Consider the following 14,800-nt stretch of genomic DNA (forward strand, 5'->3'; position numbering starts at 1 on the left):
CATCCCATATAACTACTTGTGACTGAGACTGCCAGTTATTAGTCAATGCCTGATGCTCCTTGATTGCTTTAGTAATTAGAATTAAAAGTTAATGCTGGGCACATAACTAATCTGATAAACGCAACATATTCCAGCTTCTATTACCAGTAAGTATGCCATTTGACTTAATTTTGAACAATGAGTAGTAAGTGGGTGTGAACTGTGCTACCTCCAGAAAGAAAAGAGAACTGGCCTCTCCAGCCTACTGGATGGAATGTGGACAGGTTCCTAGGAGTTGGAACAGACATTGTAGATTATGACATGGAAACTACATGCAGTAGATGGCAGAGTAAATGATAAGTGTCCTGAGTGCTATTAAAAGATATTTTTTGAGTGTAAAGTCATGACTCTCAGAGATACAGGAACTAACATGGATTAAAGGTTTTATTTAAATCATTAATGAGGAAACTGGTTAAATGTTAACAACTAGTGCAAAAGAAAATCTAAAGAACAGAGCATGTATGCTCTGGAATATTATAGTGAATGTGACTAGAGAAAGAAGTAGAGGAGGAAAGGTTGCCTCTTGACTCCAAATTCATTTGTATATGCATAGAGAAGAGTAGTTTTGCATTGCTATCCATTATTTACAATTAATTAAGTTGTAATATAGCTCCCACTAATTTCAGAATCAGATAACTCTGAAGGATTCAGTATAGCCAATGCATACTTTTCCAGTGAGCACATTTTCCCCTTTTCTCCTTAAAGTTCCTAACTTTGGGCAGCCACCACATCATTATTGGGATGTTTATATTCAGACTGTCATGTAAGAAAAATGTAAATATATCTAGCTCCATTTTTTTGTTTTACTTTTAAAATCTTTTTATTTTTTTAAGATTTTATTTATTTATTCATGAGAGACAGGATTCTAGGATCATATCCTGAGCCAAAGGAAGATGCTTAACCGCTGACCACCCAGGCATCCCTATTTTAAAAATATAAATAAATAAATAAATAAATAAATAAATAAATAAAATCTTTATCTTTTGATACAATGACCAAACTTAAGGTTAAACACTATTCATGAGTTACTAAACATATACCATTTTGAAACACCTCATTGAAGTCTTTCTAAAAAATCATGTAGGGGCACCTGGATGACTAAGTTGGTTAAGTGCCTGCCTTTGGCTCAGGTCCTGATCTCTGTTGATCCTGGGATCAAGCCCCAGGCAGGCTCCCTATTCATCCTCCTCCTCCCCACACACACATGTGTGCACTCTCTCTCTCTTTCTCAGATAAATACAATCTTTAAAAAAAATAATGTGAATTTAGGTAAAATGTTTTATATATTCTTTACTGCCTCTCACTCCAATTATTCTCATTCATAGAGGTACTCTACAAATATTTATCTATCATTTATTTAGAACTTAATTTGACATTATTCTAGGGGAAAAATCTGATGAGAGAGATTGAGATATTTAACTCTACCTTTGGTGAAAGAAGCTTATAAAATGGATCTAGGCTCTTGAATTATTTAAAAAGAGAAGATGTCAGCATAACTGCTCCCCATCCAATGCTAATATTAACTACACTAGTGCTTTGAGCATTGGAAAATTTCCATAAAAGAAGGAGATTTTAGATATCTCTTTGTAACAAAGCCATTTGGGAGCAGAGTTGGAGGATGATCTCAACAATAGCTCCCACTACTTATTCCAAGTCTTGAATTACATAGTAAAATTACGGTGCTAATGTTTTGCAGAAACCAAGTATATACAACTTATGGCATTTGTCTATGGTAATTGAGTATAATATAAATATAGGTAATTAAAGTGTAACCCAAAAGTATTATTTTTACCATTCAACCTACTTTTTCATCAGAACTTTTACTTGAGGAACTAGCAGGTAGTCAAATTAGTTCATTTGTATTTTTCCTCATTTAATCCACATCAACTAATCCTATGATTAGAGTGAATGCACAAGTAGAAATTTAGTCCAAAAAATCGTTCATTTCCCAGAAAATGAACTTAGAAATTAACATATAATAATGATAATAACACTATTAATGGATAGCTTACTATATACATCAGGTATTTTGTAAAATATTCATGTAATATATAACCCTTGCCATACCTATTCATGTATTTTTTATTTATTCAAAAACAGTCTTTAATTTTCTGCATGCCTAGGCATTATTCTAATCATCAATCCTATGGAAATGATCCAGTCTGAGAGTTCTTGTGCTGATAAAGGCTAACTTTCAGGGGCATGTGACCTATGCCCATATTCAGAAGAACTCCTCTTTTTTTGTTTGTTTGTTTTTTTAAAGATTTATTTATTTATCCATGAGAGACACACAGAGAGGCAGAGACATAGGCAGAAGGAGAAGAAGCTCCTCACCACCACCCCCACCCACAGGGAGCCCAATGCAGGACTCGATCCCAGGACCCTGGGATCACTCACTGAGCTGAAGGCAGACACTCAACCACTGAGCCACCCAGGCATCCCAGAATAACTCGTCTTTTGGTCTAATGCTCTGCTTTTACTATCTTGAAATTTTTAATTTTATTGTTGAACTTGTGCTTTGTATGTGGAGGCTGATAGAATGAAGAAAGAACATGAATAAAAGAGGTACATGTAATATGTATGTTTCACTCTAGTACCGTTCCCAGGTAGAATTATGATGCCCCATGACTCCAGAATTCTTGTGGACCAGTGATGCATGAGATTCAGTGAGACTCAAAGCAACTACACAATAAGTAACTTAGGAAAGCTGTCAAACACATACGCAAATAATGATGACATAGAAGGAAAGAAGACAGTAATATAGAGATCCTTTCCCTTTCAGTCCTTTCTTACTCATCTGCAAGCCAAAGGCGGGCGATATTGATAGGATGTGCATGTATCAAGGTGTTAAACAGTCACGATGTAGGTAGAGCTAGAGAGCATTATGCTAAGTGAAGGAAGTCTGTCAGAGAAAGACAAATACCATATGATTTCACTCATGTGGAATTTAAGAAACAAAACAGATGAACATAGGGGAAAAAGAGTGAGGGGGCAAATCAGAAAACAAGACTCTTAGGGAAATAAAACAACTCTAGGGAACAAACTGAGGTTTAATTGAGCAGAGGTATGTTGGTGGTGGTGGGGGCTGGGGGAAGGGGGAGGATGGGTTAACTGAGTGATGAGTATTAAGCAGAGAGCTTGTGATGAGCACTGGATCTTGTATGTAAGTGATGAATCACTAAATTCTATACCTGAGACTAATATTACACTGTATGTTAAGTAAATGGAATTTAAATAAAAACTTGAAAAAAAAATAAAAAGAATGAACTGTGGAACAGTGTTTCTTTCCACTGCTCTGGTTTAGATGATATGTATCAAGTATATAACTTCTGTGATTTTTGCATGAGTTAATTCTCTCGTTTTAATTTAAACTGGCTTTGCATGATAAAAAGATGAATGCTGCAGTGTTATCCTGGTGTTTAAAGATACTTTAACTGGCTAGGCCGACCTATGCATATATCTTTAGAGAAGCAAGTAAGTATGGGCACAGCTATTCTACTTTATGGTCGATTTAAGGACTTTTCAAGCATAGTTTTTATTAAATTCATTGTTAATATTTTACATTAAAATTAAAATATTTTTTAGAATTATACTAAGTAGTAAATAAACATACTAGGATAAGTTGGGAAATGCCACAGGAAAAAAGAGGAAAGCTTTATAGTTTAAAACTTGTTTTTTTTTTTTAAAGATTTTTAAAAAATAATCTTTTTACTCAACATGAGGCTCAAACTCAACCCCCAGATCAAGAGTCACATGCTCTACCGACTGAGCTAGTCAGGTGCCCCTGTGTTAAATGTTTTTGAGCCAACCTCATATTTTCATTTTTCACCAGGGCCCATAAATTTAGTAGCTTGCTCCATTTGGAGCTTACATTGTCATGAGGGAACAGATAGTAAGCAAACCATTAAAACTGCAGATATGCAAGTATTATAATAGGAGAAGGAAATAGTATATGAGAGGAAAGGGTATTTTAGATAAGAATTTCAGGGAAGAAAGTCCATCTTTTTGAGAGGGTACATTATAACAGAGACCAGAATGATGATGAGGAGCCAAGCCTAATACCTATGGAATACTAGGAGGAAGGGAACAGCTGTCTCAAGGGGCACTGAGGTCCAGGGAATGGGTTTTCGATTTCTTTCTTTCTTTCTTTTTTTTTTTTTTTAAAGATTTCATTTATTCATTCATGAGACACACACACACACACACAGAGGCAGAGACATAGGCAGAGGGAGAAGCAGGCTCCATGCAGGGAGCCTAATGTGGGACTTGAACCCGGGACTCCAGGACTACGCCCTGGGCTGAAGGCAGGCGCTAAACCGCTGAGCCACCCAGAGATCCCCTGGTTTTCGATTTCCACCTAAGTGGGATGGGAGTTCCCAGATTTTTGAATTTGAAGTGATATAGTGGGATAAAAATTCTTTATTATCCCTCTTCTAGTGTGGTTGAAATAGAGATTTGGAGGTTCAGGGAGTTTTAATCTCTTATATAAAGTTACATAGCTAATAAGACAACTAGGACTAAAAACTAATTAATCTGACTCTAGGGTCCACACATTTATCTACTATGGTGTATTCTAAAAATAGACACTGCCTTCTCCGAATGACAGTATGAACTGAACACTTAGGCAGATGATTTCTTTCTGGCTACTGCAGTAGGGGAAGACATTCATTACTCAGGAACGCATGAAAGTAAAGGATTGGGTTTGGAGTTTTATCGAGGCAAGGAAATGAGAGACTTGAGGAAGAACGAAGGCAGGTTATATATTGGAATATGAGAGGGTCCTTTCCATAGCCTTTCTCTTGGAACACAAAATGGTGCAAGTATTTCTCAACTGTCACTGCTTTCAAGGAGAGCAAGATGCAAATTCAGTTCAGTTTTGTCATTCCAGGCACATACCCTTGGTCATAACTCTTCAAACTGCTGTTACTGCAATTGAGTTTGGTAAACTTACATGTTTAAAGTATCTTCCTAAACAATAACCTCTGGTTAATATTGAAACAGAAAGTTACTCTGTACTCAGAAAGGCACAAAAATAGAACAATTGGTGGATAATAAATAATGAAGCAAATATTTGTCATTAGAGAATGACATAATTCCATATTTCATTGGAATCCTCAACCAAGTGCTTTATGCCTTTTCTACCCACAGTGTGATCCTGACCAAATAGCTGGGGGATTGTTAGAAATGCAGAGTCTTGGGCTTCATTCCAGACCTACTAAATTGGAACCTACTTTTTAATAAGCTCCCCAGGTGATTTATAGGCTTAAAATTTGAGAATCACTGCTTTGAGGTGTATATTACTTTATTCTTAAGACATGTACAAAATAATTTCTATCATGGAAAAAGCAATGCTAATAAAGGCAGAATAAAGTGCCAAAAGCCTTGAATATTTGAAAGAAACTTTAAAGCAACAGTAGATTTATAGGAGTGATTAACATGTTATCTAGTACTGTTGCGGTGTAGTGTTATAATTGGTCACTTTTTTCTTTCTCTGTGATACATAATGATGTGATGGATCTTACAGTAATAGTATAATTCATTAAAATACATTATTGTTCCCAATTTGTAGATGAGGAAACTTATTCAGATAAAGGTACTAGATGAATGTGCTCTTCTTATGCTACAGATTATATGGTTACAATTAAATAAGAAAGAAAATGCTACTTTCCAAAGAATGTTTGATAGTTTTACAGAAGCATCAAAGATCTCTGTCCTGCCCTATTCTTAGATTTTTTCCTTTTTGAAAAATTGCTATTTCTATCAAGAAAAGGTATACAACAGCCCTTTCTTATGGAAACATTTATACCATTTGGACAAAATATTCAGATGTAGGATACTGTGCACAGAGAGACAGGAGATAAGATCCAAAAGAACTGTAATAGGACACAAAAGGGAAAATCATTTATTTGACTACTGGCAGGAAGCCAACTTTCCTAATGTCCAAATGATAACGACCCGGTACATTAAGGCGCTAAGTGAACTTTCAACCTGGGCATATGCCAATGCTAAATGAATCCGCAAATAGTGATTCTGTAAAAAGGCCACTATCTTGGTACTACCTAGAAGGATAAACAGCACCAAGGAATCTTTAACACTAGTTTTCCACCTGCCTCCATATCTACTTTAAAAATGGAGATGTCTCTGATTTGTAAAGTTTTTATTGAACACCGTGAACGTGAATGAACAGGAACTCTCACCAAAGCCTCATATCATTTGCTGTGCCTAATTGTATAAAATGAACCTCAAAAGATACAGGGATCCTTACATAGATTTTACTTCCTCATCTCTCAAACACTGGCAATGAATCTTAACCAGTAAGATTAAGAGGATCTACCTAGGTTCACCTTACTCCACTTTCTGAGGCCTTAAAAATGGAGTCCTTTCATGTTCTGTATTATTGTTTCAACTTTGCTCATTCTAGGAGTGTTACCTATGTATCTGCTTCTTGCAACACGGTTCTTAAATTTGAGATTTTTGGCTTTTGTTATTTGTCCAAAAATCAATCTTTAATAATGGGCTTATAAAAATTAATTTCTATGGGAAAAATTCTTTCCGCAAATTTGCTTTACAAAATTTTGACTACATGCTTTACTTACTAACCCTTGAAATGTTTTAATAGTTTTTAATATTGTAAATAGAGTACATTTTCCAACAGTAATGTCATAAAATCAGATCTTTTTCATATTCAAAATTTACTCTACACATTATAACAAAACCCCTGGAGCGTATTTATATAACCAACATTAAACTGGGCAAGTTTAGTTGAAAATCACAATATGAATGCACTTTTATTTGAAATCCATACATGTGCAGATGATGCATTTAGACAGATACCATGCCTATTATAAGTTGGGGTAATAGCATTATGACTTGATGAGATAATAATAGCACATTTGTTCTTCAAAGAAAAAAATTCAAACTTGTACTTTATTTTTGGTATATTTTTTTCAATTTGTAACATTATGTTGAAAAGGAGATAAAAATTTCTAAGTGTAAAATAGAACTATAAAGACTACTTTCTTCTAATTTCCCAACCATGTACCAGTAACCAGGTTCAGACTTGCTTATCTAAACCCAGTGATAAGTACATTCCACATGCATTCATGTAATTTACGTAGTTGGTAAATAGCAGCTTTGAAAACGTCACAATTTGTGAAGTTAAATGGTCACATAGGGAAGTTAAATGGTCATCCAAAAATGCCAATTATTTGTTAGTCATTAACTTGTTGTAAAAATGATTTTTTTCCTTATGTATATATGGAAGGTAATATGTATTAAAACATAGTAATCATTTGAAATTAAATGTATTAAACAGTGAATCACTTAAAATTTAGAGTTGATTTTTGTTCTAAAACTATTTTCTATTTAGGGGGATATAGCGCCTGCAAGGAGAATTTTTTAAGCTTGTGGATGACTAATTCTTCTTAGACATGAGACTTATTTTTAATCGCTTGCTAAATAAAGTAATAATTAATCAGAAATATGTTTCTTTCCAAATTAGCATTCATCTTAAAATGTAGCTAAGGAAAACTGTTCTTATGAACTGAGCTACAATAGTTTGAGGATTATCAAAACCACAATGCTTAAAAAATTATCTTGATAATTTGTTGCACAAAAATAGGCATGTAGAGTGTTGGATTTGCATGGATGCTTTACCTATATTATGTTATTTAGTCTGTACAACATCCTTTAACATTTTGTATCTAGAGAAATAGAAGCCCAGAAAATAACTTACTTACTTAGCCTAACCTAGATGGTAAATAATGCAATAGGTTTTGAAATAATTGCTATCATGTGGTGTGCCTGGATGACTCAGTCAGTTTAGCATCCAACTCTTGATTTTGGCTCAGGTCATGATCTCAGGGTCATGAAATTGAGCCCCACATTGGGCTCCTTGCTCAGTGGAGAGTCTCTCCCTGGCCCTCTTCCCTCCCCATCCCCCTCTCTCAAATAAATAAATCTTAAAAAAATTGCTACCAGGGGCCAAACTTGATTTTTCTACATATAGAAGATGTATACCTTAATATAAACTGATTATAGAAGTTAAATGAGAATTAAAGAAATGTCAGGTATGTGCATCTATAGAATATGTTTAACTTTTTCTTTTCCATTCTAATGTTTTACAATGTACCTTATAAGTAAGAGATTGTTAGTTATCTAAACTGGTGAAACAACAGCTATTCCCATATAAGAAGTATATAAAACAAGTTACAGTAGAAGAGGGAAAAGAAATCTGAAAAAGGAAAAGGAAAGTATTTATAGGTTGGGCCCACAATTTGGCTTCTGGTGTTCTGTGGAATGATGAAGTATCTCTTTTTTTAATTTTCTTTTGTATGGGTGTTGGGTGTTTCTTGATTTCTTTTACAGTGCTTCCTGCTCAAACAAGCTGTAGACCAAGGGACTTGTAGACCAGCAAGGTCAGTGTCACCTGGGAGCTTGCTTAGAAATGTGGACTTTTAAACCCCACCCCAGACTCACCTGAAGCAGAATCTATATTTTTAAAAGACCTTTAGATAACTCAAAAGTTGATGTTTGAGAAAAGTTACTGTACAGTATATTACTCTGCAAGGTATAACCATACAGGTCTCAGATCAAGGCGGAAATAGGAGATCACTTTGAAGGGGTCCCTGAAATAAGGTATGCACAGGGTGATACCTCAAATTGCTCCATAGGGACAGACCAGTCCATAGCATTATGCTCAGTGTCCTATGCCATTCATGTGATCACTGGGTCATTTTAAAAACAAAGCTTCCATTCTTCTCCAGATGGATATCTCTTTTAATGCTTGTTTTAATACACTGCCAGGGTCTCATTTATATCATTTCTGTGTGGTTGCAGTCCAATCATTAATGATTCCCGCTGAAGTTATACTACCAAAATTAATGACTTAAATCTCTCAGAACCAGAGTGTATAATTTACCTTTTAAATAATTCATATTCTTTATGAATAATAATGGTTTTAATACAATGTTCACACTTTCTGTCTCTCCTATAAAGAAATTCTGGACATTTTGGTTTAAGAGAGATCATTTATATAAACTAAAATTACATGAAAATTTTAAAAATATATTTTGCTGTAAGAATTGATAGAAAATAGTCCTATTTTACCTTCTCAACGTGAATACAAGTTTCAGCCAGAAAAATTCTAACCGTTTGACTTGGTATACATGATACTATTTATATAGGTTTTCATTGATTATAGAAATAGGCTAAGTTTGAAATATAACTCCTAAATATCATCTCAGTCATTAATATTACACTATGCCTTTATTCCAGTGGAAAATGGAATGGACTCTTCCAACTCAGAAAAGGAAAAAGATAGTTGTCTTAAGAAAGAGCTGGAGAGGGGCCTGGGTGGCTCAGTCCATTAACCATCTATCTTTGGCTCAGGTCAGGATCCCTAGGTCCTGGGATAGAGCCTCTGATGTCATTTCATAGTTTAATAAGATTTCTAAAATAAACTCCAATATAGACCAGGTATTAAAATATTCTATGTAGTCAAACAACTGCTGGAATTATCCTATAAATTAGGAAATTATATGTAAGAACACAAATTTAATTTTTTTTTTACTCAAGAGGCTTACAAATTAAATTCAAAGAGAAAATCTACAGAAATATAGGAAAATGTCATTATTATTGAAACTTTCATATCTAAAATGCATCTCAAATTCTTCTTGACTTGTGGTATTGATTAAAACATTATTTGCATTCCCTAGAGTAGGGCTTCAAAAGGATTACAGTTACTATGAATTTTATTATTTCTATCAGAATATTTTAGAGAGTAAAATGAAGTGTTAATAATAAACAGGACAATAGTCTGCAACGTAGGACTATTTCTGGACAGCTAGCATAAGAGGTGACCCTAAGTGTGCACAGACACTGTCCAGTAGTTCATTCTAGGAAGTTACAACTGACTGATCATCTGGAGAGCTACTAACTCTTCTACAATCAGGAAAGAAGGAATTAGGAGACAATATTGGACTATGTGGCTCAAGAATATAACTATGATCTAAATCATGAAGAATAGTAATCCATGATTAGGAAACCTCTTCTGCTGTCTCAAATATCTCTCAATACACATACAAGTTTGTTAAATTAACACAAATGACCACCCTCTCTGCTAAAACTTCTTCCCAACACTAACTGAACCCTGCAATGCTGCTGCTGAAAATCCCCAAACTCTACAACTTTAATTTGCCAGCAGAAAACAGAGGAAAGCAGCAGGAAGAAAGCTCCTATCTTCCTCAAGAATAGATTTATGCTAGATCTTAATTTGCATCTGGAGTCTAGCTCCAAGGACATCTGGGAAATGTAGTTTTTAAATTTTCAGCTCCATCAGTGTCAGAAGGCTGCCTAGAAAGAAGTTGATACAAACACTGGTCAAGTCCATCCCCTGCCAAACTCAATGTTCAAATCTCTGCCTTTTTCCTCATTCTGTCAGAGTAACCCTGCAAAACTCTAGCTCTGATTAAATCCAAATCCGATAGCACCCATGCTGCTGAACAAGGATGAAACAAACAAAATTTACTCTTTTTTCTGTTTAAAAATCATGACTGTAAATCTCAAATAGGAGTGTGATGCTGCCCTAGTTCTCCCATATTTTGCTGCTCCATGCACCTTCTTAAATTTTCCAGATGAATGATTCATACTTTTTCCCTGTTTTTCATTTCTCCTCTACTTCCCTTTTTTAAACTAATTGCATCAATTCTAACATACTTAGGTGTCTTGTGCCAACAGTTGCACCATATCCTACATAATTACTTTTTAATTTTTCTAACTACTCATTCCTATCAGCATATAAGCAATTTTTAATTTCATGCTATAGAAAAATCTTCATAACATCACCTTTTTCTGTTGCTTTTCACAGCAAAAATTTTGAAAAGTTATTCTGTACCTGTTGTCTTCAGTTTTTTGAATTGGTCCCAGTTAAGGCTTTTGCCATTAATAATTTCACTGGAACTGCTTTCGTCAGTGTCTCTAATCATCTTTTTGAACACAATGAAAAATTCTCATCCTTACTCTTTCTTGAGGAATCATCAATGTAAGAAAAAGTTTATTACTTCATTCTTTTAACACATTCTTCACTTGGCTTCAAGGATACAACAATTTTACTTCTACATGCTGTTTTTCTTCAGTCCCTTCTGTATCTCCGTCATTTTCCCAATTTCTTAAAATTGGAATAATATGGTACCCTCTCTTTGCTATCAACACTCACCTCCTTAATAATTTATTTCATTTCCTAGATTGAAATGACATATATAACTGATGAGTTCCTTTTTTATGACTTCAGCTCTGAAATTTTCAAAAAGATTTTATTTATTTATTTGACAGAGAAAGAGAGAGAGAGAGAGCACACAAACAGGAGGAGTGGCAGAGGGAGAAGGAGAAGTAGGCTCCCTGCACAGCCTCCCAATGTGGGGCTCCATCCCAGGACCCTGAGATCATGACCCAAGCCAAAAGCAGACATATAACCAACTGAGCCGTCCAGGCACCCCTAAAATTTTGATCAATATTCAAGTACAAATGTATTATATCTCTTAGAAATTCAATAGCCATTTCTAGTTTAAGAGGTCTAATATAGAACTTATTAGGAAATTTCCTTTCTAAAACCTGCTTCTCTTGAAATCTTCTCCGTCACAGAAAAATAGGCAACTTTATAATTCCTAGTTGTTTAAATTAAAAATCTTGAAGTCATCCTTAATTTTTTTCTGTACTTTTCTATTTCTGCATTCAATTTTTTTTTTAGCAAATCCTCTTTGCTTTGCCTCAAAACTATATACAGAATTACTTCTTGCTGTCTCCACCACCACTGACTTTCTCTACTATTTTTTCTCCCTTTGACATTCCCTTCCATCCTACAATCTTTCCTCAACACAAAAGCTAATTAAATTTTTCTTAAAAAATTAAATATATCACTCTGCTCAATTCTCTTTGTCCCTCTGGTACCTAGAATAGTGCTTGCAAATAGGTAGGTAGATTTTTGTTGCCATTGTTAAATGACTGAATGCAGATGCCATATATCTCTTAAGGTTGATTTATGGTCTAAACTAGCTAGTGTTTACTCAGATAATCACATCCATGTTCTTGGCTTGAAGAATGACATAAAGGCCTTTGCCCAATGATTGTCCTTATTTAAAGGGACTTTCCCAAAAATTTCACAGAAAAGCATCCACTTTCATATCATTGGTCACTTGCCTTGGTAAACAGCATGGACTTTGGGCAGGCTTGTGATTACAGTAGAATATGTACTATATAAGTTCTCAACCTAACTCATAAAGAACAATCCAGTATCTTTTTGGTTCCTTTGGTACATTTGCTTTTGTAACCTAGTTTCCATGCTGTGAGGAAGCCCAGGCTGCACCGAAAGGTCATATAAGATGTCTTGGCAATAGCCCTTGCTGATGTCTCAATTGAAAGCCAGCATTATAATAGATGTGAATGAAACTACTCCATATAATAACAGCCTCCAGCTATTGGGTTCCTAGATCACACTCTGGACCATATAGAACAGAGACAAGGGCCCCTCACTGTGCCTTGTTCAAATTAATGGCTCTCAGAATACATAAGCTTAATAAAATTGTTGTTTTATGCCAGTGAGTTTTGGAGTGGTTTGTTATGAAGGAATAGGCATTTGGAACATGTGTATTACATTAGCATTTTGGCTTTCAAATACAATTAAGATTTTGTTATGAATTGTTTAACACTAGGCCACACTTTACCTTATTGTACCTTATAAAACATGGATACAACTATAACTTTTTAATAATAGGTGTATGAATGGTAAAAGTAATAAGACCCTCTTTATTCGAACTATAATTATTTTATCCACATTCTCTTTAACTGGGCATAGAATTGTTTCTGGCAAATGACCTCTTGGCAGTGTTCTGGAGCTTGGCTCTATCACAGACAGCCATTGCTACTGATGCTCAGGAGTCTGATACCACCTGATTCTGAACATTTTGATGACATTTGGATCTTTTTATCCTCTGGAAGAATTTAGAATCTTGTCTATATCCCCAGTGCTACAAAATTTCATCATAATCTCTCTCAGCTAGAGACTTTTTTTTTAATTCATTACACTGAACATTCAGCACACACTGTTAATCTTGAAAGCATATACATATATATGCTATATATATATATATATACACACACATACATACACACACACACACATATATATCCATATATATATACACACATATATATAAAGTTCTGTAGAATGATGTCGTTGGTAATTTCTGTCCCACAATTTTATTTGTTTTCTTTTTCAGGAACCCCTATTATTAAAATGTTAGGCTGCTTAGATTAATCCTCTGGTTTTCTTTATTTTTTTTCTCTTTTACATCAACTTTCTGAAATGTGTTTTCAATTTTAATTTCAAATGCTCTTTTTCCTCCGTATTCTTTGTATTTTTTCTTTTAAAAAAGTGTATTTTATTTGTATTTTATTTTGTTCTTTATCTGGTTCTTTCCTTTAATGATATATTTTTTTTGAATGGGTCATAATTTCGGCAATGTTGTCACATATAATGTTTAAATAATTAAAAAAAAGAGCACCTACTATACTGTGTAAAATTGATTTTTCTAGGGCAGATTTTAATTTTTCTAGAATTTCAAATAGCCTTTGCTCTATTTATAATAAGACAGAAAAGTTATGCTTTCTTTGTAATTCCTCTAAATTGTCTCCCCTCCTTAATTATGAAATCTTTTTTAAAAAAATGTATTCTCTGAATTATTTCAAGTTTATCATAAGAAAAACATCACAGATGCCAGGTTTCTGGGCTTTTTTTTTTTAATGGAAGGAAACCAAGTCTGAGGAGCATAAATGGAAATGTCCTCTTTTTAGCTTTCTCTCAGCTATTCATGTGGATCTTCCTCAACTTCTCTTTTCAATGTTGTGATTCTGCAGATTCTGGAATAGAATTTTCTCCAAACTTCCTCTCAGAAAGATGTCTCCTGCTTTTAAAAATGCCTTCTCCCTTCTCTTTTATGTTTTTTTTTCTTTTTCTTTTCAGATTTCTCTCTTCCCCAGCTTTTCCAAGTATATGATCTACAGTTACCTTCATTTCTTCACATTCTTGACAATCATGTCATATCAGTGGAGTTCTCAGAAGAAAGGCTTGGCAATGCCTATGCTCAATCTTCCCTTTTACATTAGGACTTCCACTGTGTTGTTATATTTGTTTATTCTAATCTCAATAGGGAGTAGATTTTTATACTAACAAAAGACTGAAAACTGTTGACAAAAGTGAAAGCACTTCTCCAGAGGTTTTTTTAAATGTTTTAACACCGGAGATGATTTTTGTTAGGTCTTTTTCCCTTCTTCCTTTCCTTCCCTTCCTCTTTTTTCATTCGTTGGTTCATTCTTTTGTTGTTTTTCTTTCATTCTTTTTTTCATTCTTTCTCCCTTTTACTTTCTCTTTCCTTCTTTCTAAGACATTAATTGAGATACATCAGACCGTTCTATTTAAACATAATTGAGAAATGACTATATGCTCCTAAAGTTCACTGAATAATAAACTATACTTTGGTAAGAGGTTTAAAAAGAATCTACAAATGGGCAACCACACCAAAAGAAATACACAGTTAAAATGCTTTGGGATTTTAGCATTCAAAGTAATTCAGTCCATCTGAGGACAATATAAAAAGGCATTAACGCAATGGCAGCATTTGTGAGGGAAGAACAAGATTTGGTATGTGCGGCAAAGAAAGAAAATGGAGAGTTAGCCTAGAAAACAAAACAAAACAAAAAGAGAGAG

This window comes from Vulpes vulpes, chromosome 2 (assembly GCF_048418805.1).
Source record: "Vulpes vulpes isolate BD-2025 chromosome 2, VulVul3, whole genome shotgun sequence".
Taxonomy (NCBI): domain Eukaryota; kingdom Metazoa; phylum Chordata; class Mammalia; order Carnivora; family Canidae; genus Vulpes; species Vulpes vulpes.